This window comes from Aegilops tauschii, chromosome 3 (assembly GCF_002575655.3).
Source record: "Aegilops tauschii subsp. strangulata cultivar AL8/78 chromosome 3, Aet v6.0, whole genome shotgun sequence".
Lineage (NCBI taxonomy): Eukaryota > Viridiplantae > Streptophyta > Magnoliopsida > Poales > Poaceae > Aegilops > Aegilops tauschii.
In genome coordinates, this window is record NC_053037.3 from 322655514 (window position 1) to 322662800 (window position 7287).

The 7287-nt window shown below is 45.1% G+C and overlaps 1 long non-coding RNA gene across 3 annotated transcripts; it reads right to left on the bottom strand.

Annotated features, from left to right (window-relative positions):
• Nucleotides 1–335: 335 nt before the first annotated feature.
• On the bottom strand, nucleotides 336–3358 carry LOC120975776 (uncharacterized). 3 transcript variants are annotated; one of them, XR_006671444.2, is made up of 4 exons: nucleotides 2981–3358; nucleotides 2751–2833; nucleotides 1411–1626; nucleotides 336–577 (listed from the first exon to the last, which is right to left on the bottom strand). It is a non-coding gene; the product is annotated as an uncharacterized lncRNA (long non-coding RNA). The 3 variants fall into 3 exon arrangements; XR_005771283.3 differs by having other exon boundaries at nucleotides 1411–1629; XR_012180984.1 differs by having other exon boundaries at nucleotides 336–1333; nucleotides 1411–1629.
• Nucleotides 3359–7287: the final 3929 nt, after the last annotated feature.

Sequence of the window (7287 nt, forward strand, 5' to 3'; positions counted from 1 at the left end):
CGCGGACGGCAAAAGGCTCCGGCAAAGTAGGCTACGGTAAAGAGCTTCTTTGCCGTCTGCTTTCTGAAGCGGACGGCAAAGGGGCCTTTGCCATCAGCGGCTGACGGCAAAGGGGCCTTTGCCATCAGCGGCTGACGGCAAAGAAAGCCGACGGCAATAAATGTGTTGTTAGTCCGTTAGGCGGCTAACGGCAGCCTTTGCCGTCCGCCGCTGATGGCAAAGACTGCAGGCTCTTTGCCATCTACTGGCAGATGGCAAAGAGACCAAATAGGCATTAATTCTGTTTCTTCTTATATCCATTCATTTTCACAGAAAATCAAACACACACATATATATATGACCAATATAGGATATCCAACACATGTTACCAATAGTAGCAAGTTTCATCCATACATATACATAGTTTCATCAATATTACACAGTTTCATCCATAGGTAGCAAGTTTCACAAAGTAAAAAACAAAAACTAAACACAAGCACTCCATATCTGAAATTACAAGAAATGACCTAAAACTAAATATCTATTTTCCTAGGCAGCACACACTTGACCACCATAGCAGCTTGCCGGACCATTGTATCTGTGGAGCACAAAACAGTAGTCAGCCTGATTAGAAATTTTAAGGAGAGCAGTGCTAGTTTAAGAGTATGAACAGATAGAAATGGTGCATAAATTCCTATTATTCAACAAACATAAGTTATTTCCAAGTGAAACACGGGGCAATGTTATCCACTTCAAAACAGAACAGAACACACAGGTACACACATCGTCAAGTTTTTTCCACAAATGAGTTATTTATTGAGTTCAAGAAATGACCAAGGGCCTAATTGGTTCACAGGACCTAAAAACTCATAAGTAGGAAAATCACTGGGTTGCAATGTCATGCCCTCTCTTGATACAATATGATCGACAGGATGTTTGAGTGCATCATAGAAAACCATAGGAGTTTTTCAAGGATGCATATTACAATCATATGGAATAATATGAAGCAGAGAGGCCCCAAAAGGGGAAATCATGCTATGTGGGAAAAGAGAATACCATTCACTGCAATGAAAAATATAGCATGCCATAATCACTATTCTAGAGCACATATCCGTACCAAAACATTTATAGTGTTTCCAACTCTTCTAAGCATGTGAGAACACTATGAGGACAATCAAATTGAGTTATCTAAGCAATTTGACAAGCAAATGGAGTTAACACGGTGCCCAGCGTTAGGGATTTGGTGACGGCAGCAGTCTTCCAGCCGACTTCCTCAATAGAAGGGACAGACCCGGTGCTAGAAGTAGAACAAGAACGTTGATACACAAGATAAGCACAAGCCCTTGAGAGCAGTCTGCTTGGCAAAACAATTAATTAACCTCTAGAAGCAGAAGAAGCACGTTGATAGACAAGTTATTATGAAGAACCAACCTTGAGAGCGGTCTGCTTGCGCAAGATATCATTGGACTTGAACATGACTGCGGCAATCTAGAACATGACTGCGGCGGCCTCCGAGACGGCCGACGACGTGGCGTTGAAGCGCGCGGCGATCCCGAACCGCGTCATCCCTGATTCCAGTAGTGTGGGTGGGTTCATCCTCCTGGTTGTCGTCGCCGTCGAGGTACTCATCCTCTCGTTGTCGTCCTACTGCTGCTCCAAATCGAAGCACACATGCATCATACATACATACATACATACATACATACATACATACATACATACATACATGACCAAATATGATTTGAAATAGATAGAACCAAAGTGCAACTAGCCTAGTATATACATGACCTCAGCAGGAACCATAGTTATATAACAAGTAGTCCTACACAAGAACGTACAGTCCAGTGGCATCAAGCACTAAACCAAACCTCATCACACACCCGCCCACCTAGTTTGGTTTCACAACCAGCAGCATTGAAACGAACTAGGCTACAATAGAGCAATGTTTGCAGGGAAATAACCAACCTCACAGTGAGGGTCGCGGTGGATGACCTCACAGGTAATCTAAAACCATGCATGTGACAGTGAAAATTAATGCCTGAGCCATTGTTTTAAAGGCGTCCGTATCTCGTCGCTATAACGGACACCATACAGACCCAGGCTCGCAATACCTTTATGGCGTCGCTATATCGTCGCTATAATGCTATAAAGGGGGTCGCTCGCCATAAAACGCAATACGCCATTAAAACAATGGCCTGAGCATTACGAATATAAAGCCAATTCTTTTCTTTGAAACTAAAATGAGTAGGTGGGCATGTATCGCAAACCGACTCCTTGAAAAGACACGCTAATGTCTGGACATTATGAATCATAAACCAATTCTTTTTGTTTGACAGCCACAACTAGCAGTACATGATCGAAACAAATCATGCGAAAATTAGTCTGGATATCAAAAAATAGCAAAGATAATAGCTAGTAGCACTGTCCAGAAGCATGTGTATGTGTGACAACAGAAGCAGCCATTTTTAGAAAAATTAAACCAATCCAAAATGTTAATCAATTAAGCAGCTCTGTGGTTCGCACAACATATAGGAGGGTAGTGGTCTACTATGTTTAGAACTAGAGCCCCACAGACATGCATGTATCTAAATTTAGAAACAAGATTAGCTCACTTGATCTGCATTATTTCTTACACAGAAGTTAAACAAGCAACCAGCCATAGTAATCAAACAGAGGAGAACACCATTGGTATTCAACATGTTGTAAAGAAATCTACTCTGGAATCAGAGAGCATGCAACATAAAATAAAATTAAACAAGGAACATTCAGACCTTCATGGACATGCAGATCGCCCCACCTCCCTTGCCCTTCTTCTGGTCTTTCTCCTCCTTCCTCACCCCCTTCTACTAGTTTTCTATGGACACAAAAAGCACCAAATTAATGCCCCTAAAAACAAACCCGGTGAGATCAGAAATTGCACAAGGGAAAAAGGAAAAAAATTCCCAAATCGAAAGAAACAGGGGGTTGAGAGAGGGAGAGAGGCGAGATGGGTGAGGAGGACCTTGGATGCCGTTGCGTGGTGGTGGATAAGGCCCTCCTCTGCCACTGCCTTGTGGTGGAGAAGCGGCGTCCAGCAGGCGCAGCCGCGTGAGGAGCCATGCGAGGAGGCGTAGAGGACCGCCGGAGGCACGCCGGCGGCGGAGATGAGGCCGTGCACCAAACCCTAGCCGCAGAGGGATGGGTTGGGAGCGAGCGTTCGAGGGAGGAAGGGACGGATCTGGCCAGAGGAATCGATGCAGCGGGGCGGGGTGAGCTCGGTAGCGTGCTGCGCGCCGACCATGGCCGCCGGAGCTCGCCGGAATAAGGTCGGTGGCGGTGGCGGCGGCGACGGCTGTGGCTAATCCTAGGGCGCGGGAGAGCAGAGAGGAGATGCGGGTGCAGGGGCAGTGGGTTCAACGCGGCCGGGTGGGGAGAGAGAGAGGAGGTGGGGGCAACAGTTTTTTTTATCCGTAAAAAAAAGATAGCCCCACCTCTTTGCCGTCTGCCAGCAGATGGCAAAGAATCTTTGCCGTCTGCTGGCACATGGCAAAGAGGTGGGGCTGGTGCACCGTTACAGCGCTGGCGTCCACTGGACCCACCCATCTCTTTGCCATCTGCCAGCAGACGGCAAAGATTCTTTGCCATCTGCCAACAGACGGCAAAGAACTGGCTGATGGCAAAGAGCTTCTTTGTCGTCCGCTTCCTATTTGCTGTCCGCTTTCTTCTGGCTGATGGCAAAGCCGTTCTGCCGTCCGCAAGTGGATGGCAACGAGGGGGCAGACGACAAATCTGCTGATTCCAGTAGTGATAGACTCCTGCAAAATATTAGTCTCTTCTTGGACAGCAGGGTTATTCTCAATAAATACATCAATATCGTAATTATATTTATAATTATCATAGCAATATTTAAAGATAGCAAGATTTTCAGGTCTACAAACTGAATCATCAAAATCTTCAAACTTTTCAAACAAAGATTCAATTTCATATGCACCCTTAAAAGCAACAAGTTCTTCTATTCATTCTACATCATAGTAATCATATATACCTCTAGCATAAGAAGCCAAGGTTTCATTATCATTAAATTCGCATGAATAGGGAAGGTGTGGAACCTCAATCTTAGAGCAACAAGTATAATCATATCTCAAGCATACATTCCAAGCATACCATTGCAACATTTCGATTTGATCCCATAAAAGTTTTCCCTTTTGAGTCAAGCGATAATCCCTAAAGTATTCGCGTTGATCCAATGTTACTCCCATTATCAAGTTGAATGGTTTTTTTTCAGGATTATCAAAGTAGTGCATAATATCTTTTACATAACGAGCATCGAGGGTTTTAGGAGGTTCCCCATCTCCATGAGTAGCAAGTACCACTAATTTTTTTGGTGTTTCGTGTTCCATATCCATGACTAAAGATAGAGAACAACTTAGAACAAGGAATAAAAACTACTTAGTGATAAAGCAAACAAGCACAGGCGAGAATATTCACCCCACCTATTGCTCTCCGGCCACGGCACTAGAAAAAGGTCTTGATAACCCACAAGTATAGGGGACCGTTTGTAGCCTTCTTCGATAAATAAGAGTGTCGAACCCAACGAGGAGCCAAAGGCAGAACAAATATTCCCTCAAGTTCTATCGACCACTGATACAACTCTACGCACACTTGACGTTTGCTTTACCGGAAACAAGTATGAAACTAGTTTGTAGGAGTGATGCTAGATCTACTTTGCAAGAATAAAACTAGAAGTACTTTGCAAGATAATAAAAGTTAGATGTTTAGTAAAAGGGGTTTGTGTCAACAAGAAAGTTATTTGTCCCTAGGCAATCGATAACAAGTACCGGTAATCATTCTTGTAATTTTATATGAGGGAGAGGCATTTGCTAGCATACTTTCTCTACTTGGATCATATGCACTTATGATTGGAACTCTAGCAAGCATCCGCAACTACTAAAGATCATTAAGGTCGTGAAACCCAACAATAGCATTAAGTATCAAGTCTCTCTTTATTCCCATACGTCATACCCCACCTACTCGGGTCTAAGTTTCTGTCACTCCCGCAATCCACCATAAGCGAACCATTAACATATTGCAACACCTACAGCGGGGGGCCCTCATGTTTGCGCGAGAATGGAGGGCACCGTAGGACAGCACCATAAATAAAATATACAATCATACCAACCAAGATCACGATTAACCCATAGGACAAAATGGATCTACTCAAACATCATGGGATAACCATAGATCATTGGGAAATAATATATGGAGTTGAGCACCATGTTTAAGTAGAGATTACAGCGGGGGCAAGAGGTGTTACACCGCTGCATAGAGGGGGAGAAAGTTGGTGTTGATGGTAGCAAAATTGTTGATGTAGATCGACGTCCCGATCGTTGTCCGGTGGCACTCCGGCGCCACCGGAAGCGAGGGGGAGAGAACCCCCTCCTTCTTCTTCTTCCTTGGCCTCCCCCTAGATGGGAGGAGAGTTCCCCCTCTGGTCCATGGCCTCCATGGCCACGGAGGGGCGGGAGCCCCTCCGAGATTGGATCTCCCTCTCTGTTCTCTTCTGTTTCGCGCTCCGAGATCTGGCCGAAAACCGTTTCTTATATTCCCGGAGATCCGTAACTCCGATTGCGCTGAGATTTTAACATGATTTTTTTGGACATAAGCTTCCTTGCGCCCAAAGTATAGCTCCAACCGACATACGAGGTGGGCACAACCCACCACCACGCGCCAGGGGCCTCTGGCGCGCCCTGGGCCTTGTGGGCTGTGTGGGCCTCCGTTTGTGGTGATTCCAACTCCCAAAAATCACATATATTCCAAAATAATTCTCCATGAAATTTTATTGCATTTGGACTTCGCTTGATATGGATTTTTTGCGATACAAAAACATGCAGAAAACAGGAACTGGCGCTGGGCACTGGATCAATAGGTTAGTCCAATAAATCATATTAAAAGTTGCCAAAAGTATGTAAAAGTGTAGGATCGAAAGTATGTCTAGACGGGGGGTGGTTAGACTACTTGACCAAATAAAAATCTATCATTTTCCCAATTTTAAGTCTTGGCAGATTTTAGCAACTTAGCACAAGTCAAGCAGTCAACCTACACATGCAAGTCTAAGAGTATAGCAGCGGAATGTAAAACATTGCACATGAAGGTGAAGGGAGGAGTTTGGAGGGAGCAAACGCAATGTAGACGCGGAGATTTTTTCCGTGGTTCCGATAGGTGGTGCTATCGTACATCCATGTTGATGGAGACTTCAACCCACAAAGGGTAACGGTTGCGTGAGTCCATGGAGGGCTCCACCCATGAAGAGTCCACGAAGAAGCAACCTTGTCTATCCCACCATGGCCATCGCCCATGAAGGACTTGCCTCACTAGGGTAGATCTTCATGAAGTAGGCGATCTCCTTGCCCGTACAAACTTCTTGGTTCAACTCCACAATCTTGACGGAGGCTCCCAAGTGACACCTAACCAATCTAGGAGACCCACTCTCCAAAAGGTAATAGATGGTGTGTTGATGATGAACTCCTTGCTCTTGTGCTTCAGATGATAGTCTCCCCAACACTCAACTCTCTCTCACAGATTTGGATTTGGTGGAAAGATGATTTGAGTGGAAAGCAACTTGGAGAAGGCTAGAGATCAAGATTCATGTGGTTGGAATGGAATATCTTGACTTCAACACATGAGTTGGTGGTTCTCTCTCAGAAAATGTATGCTGGAAGTGTAGGTACGTTCTGATGGCTCTCTCTCAGAATGAAGAGTGGGTGGAGGGGGTATTTATAGCCTCCACACAAAATCTAACCGTCACACACAATTCACCAAACTTGGTGGGACCGAATCGGAAAACTCAGTCAGACCGATTCAGTTCAAAATGTGAACGTTGGGCTTTTCGGTGGGACCGACATGTCAACTCGGTGGGACCGATTTCATTAGGGTTAAGGCATAACGTAATCTCGGTGCGACCAATTACTCAAACTCGGTGGGACCGACTTTGGTAATAAGCTAACCAGAGAGTTCGTCAGACAAACTCGGTGGGACCGATTCGCTCATTTCGGTGAGACCGAAATGTTACGAAGGGGAAACAGAGAGTTTGCATTGCGAACTCGGTGGGACCGATCGCTCATCTCGGTTAGACCGAAACATTACGAAGGGAAACAGAGAGTTTGCAATCCCATCTCGGTGAGACCGAGATCCCTATCGGTGAGACCGATGTGACTAGGGTTTCTGGCAGTGGCTATGTCAAATGAACTCGGTGGCGCCGGATAGATCAAATTGGTAGGGCCGAGTTTGACTTTTGGTTTGGGACATATGTGGATATGAGAAAGTGGTTGA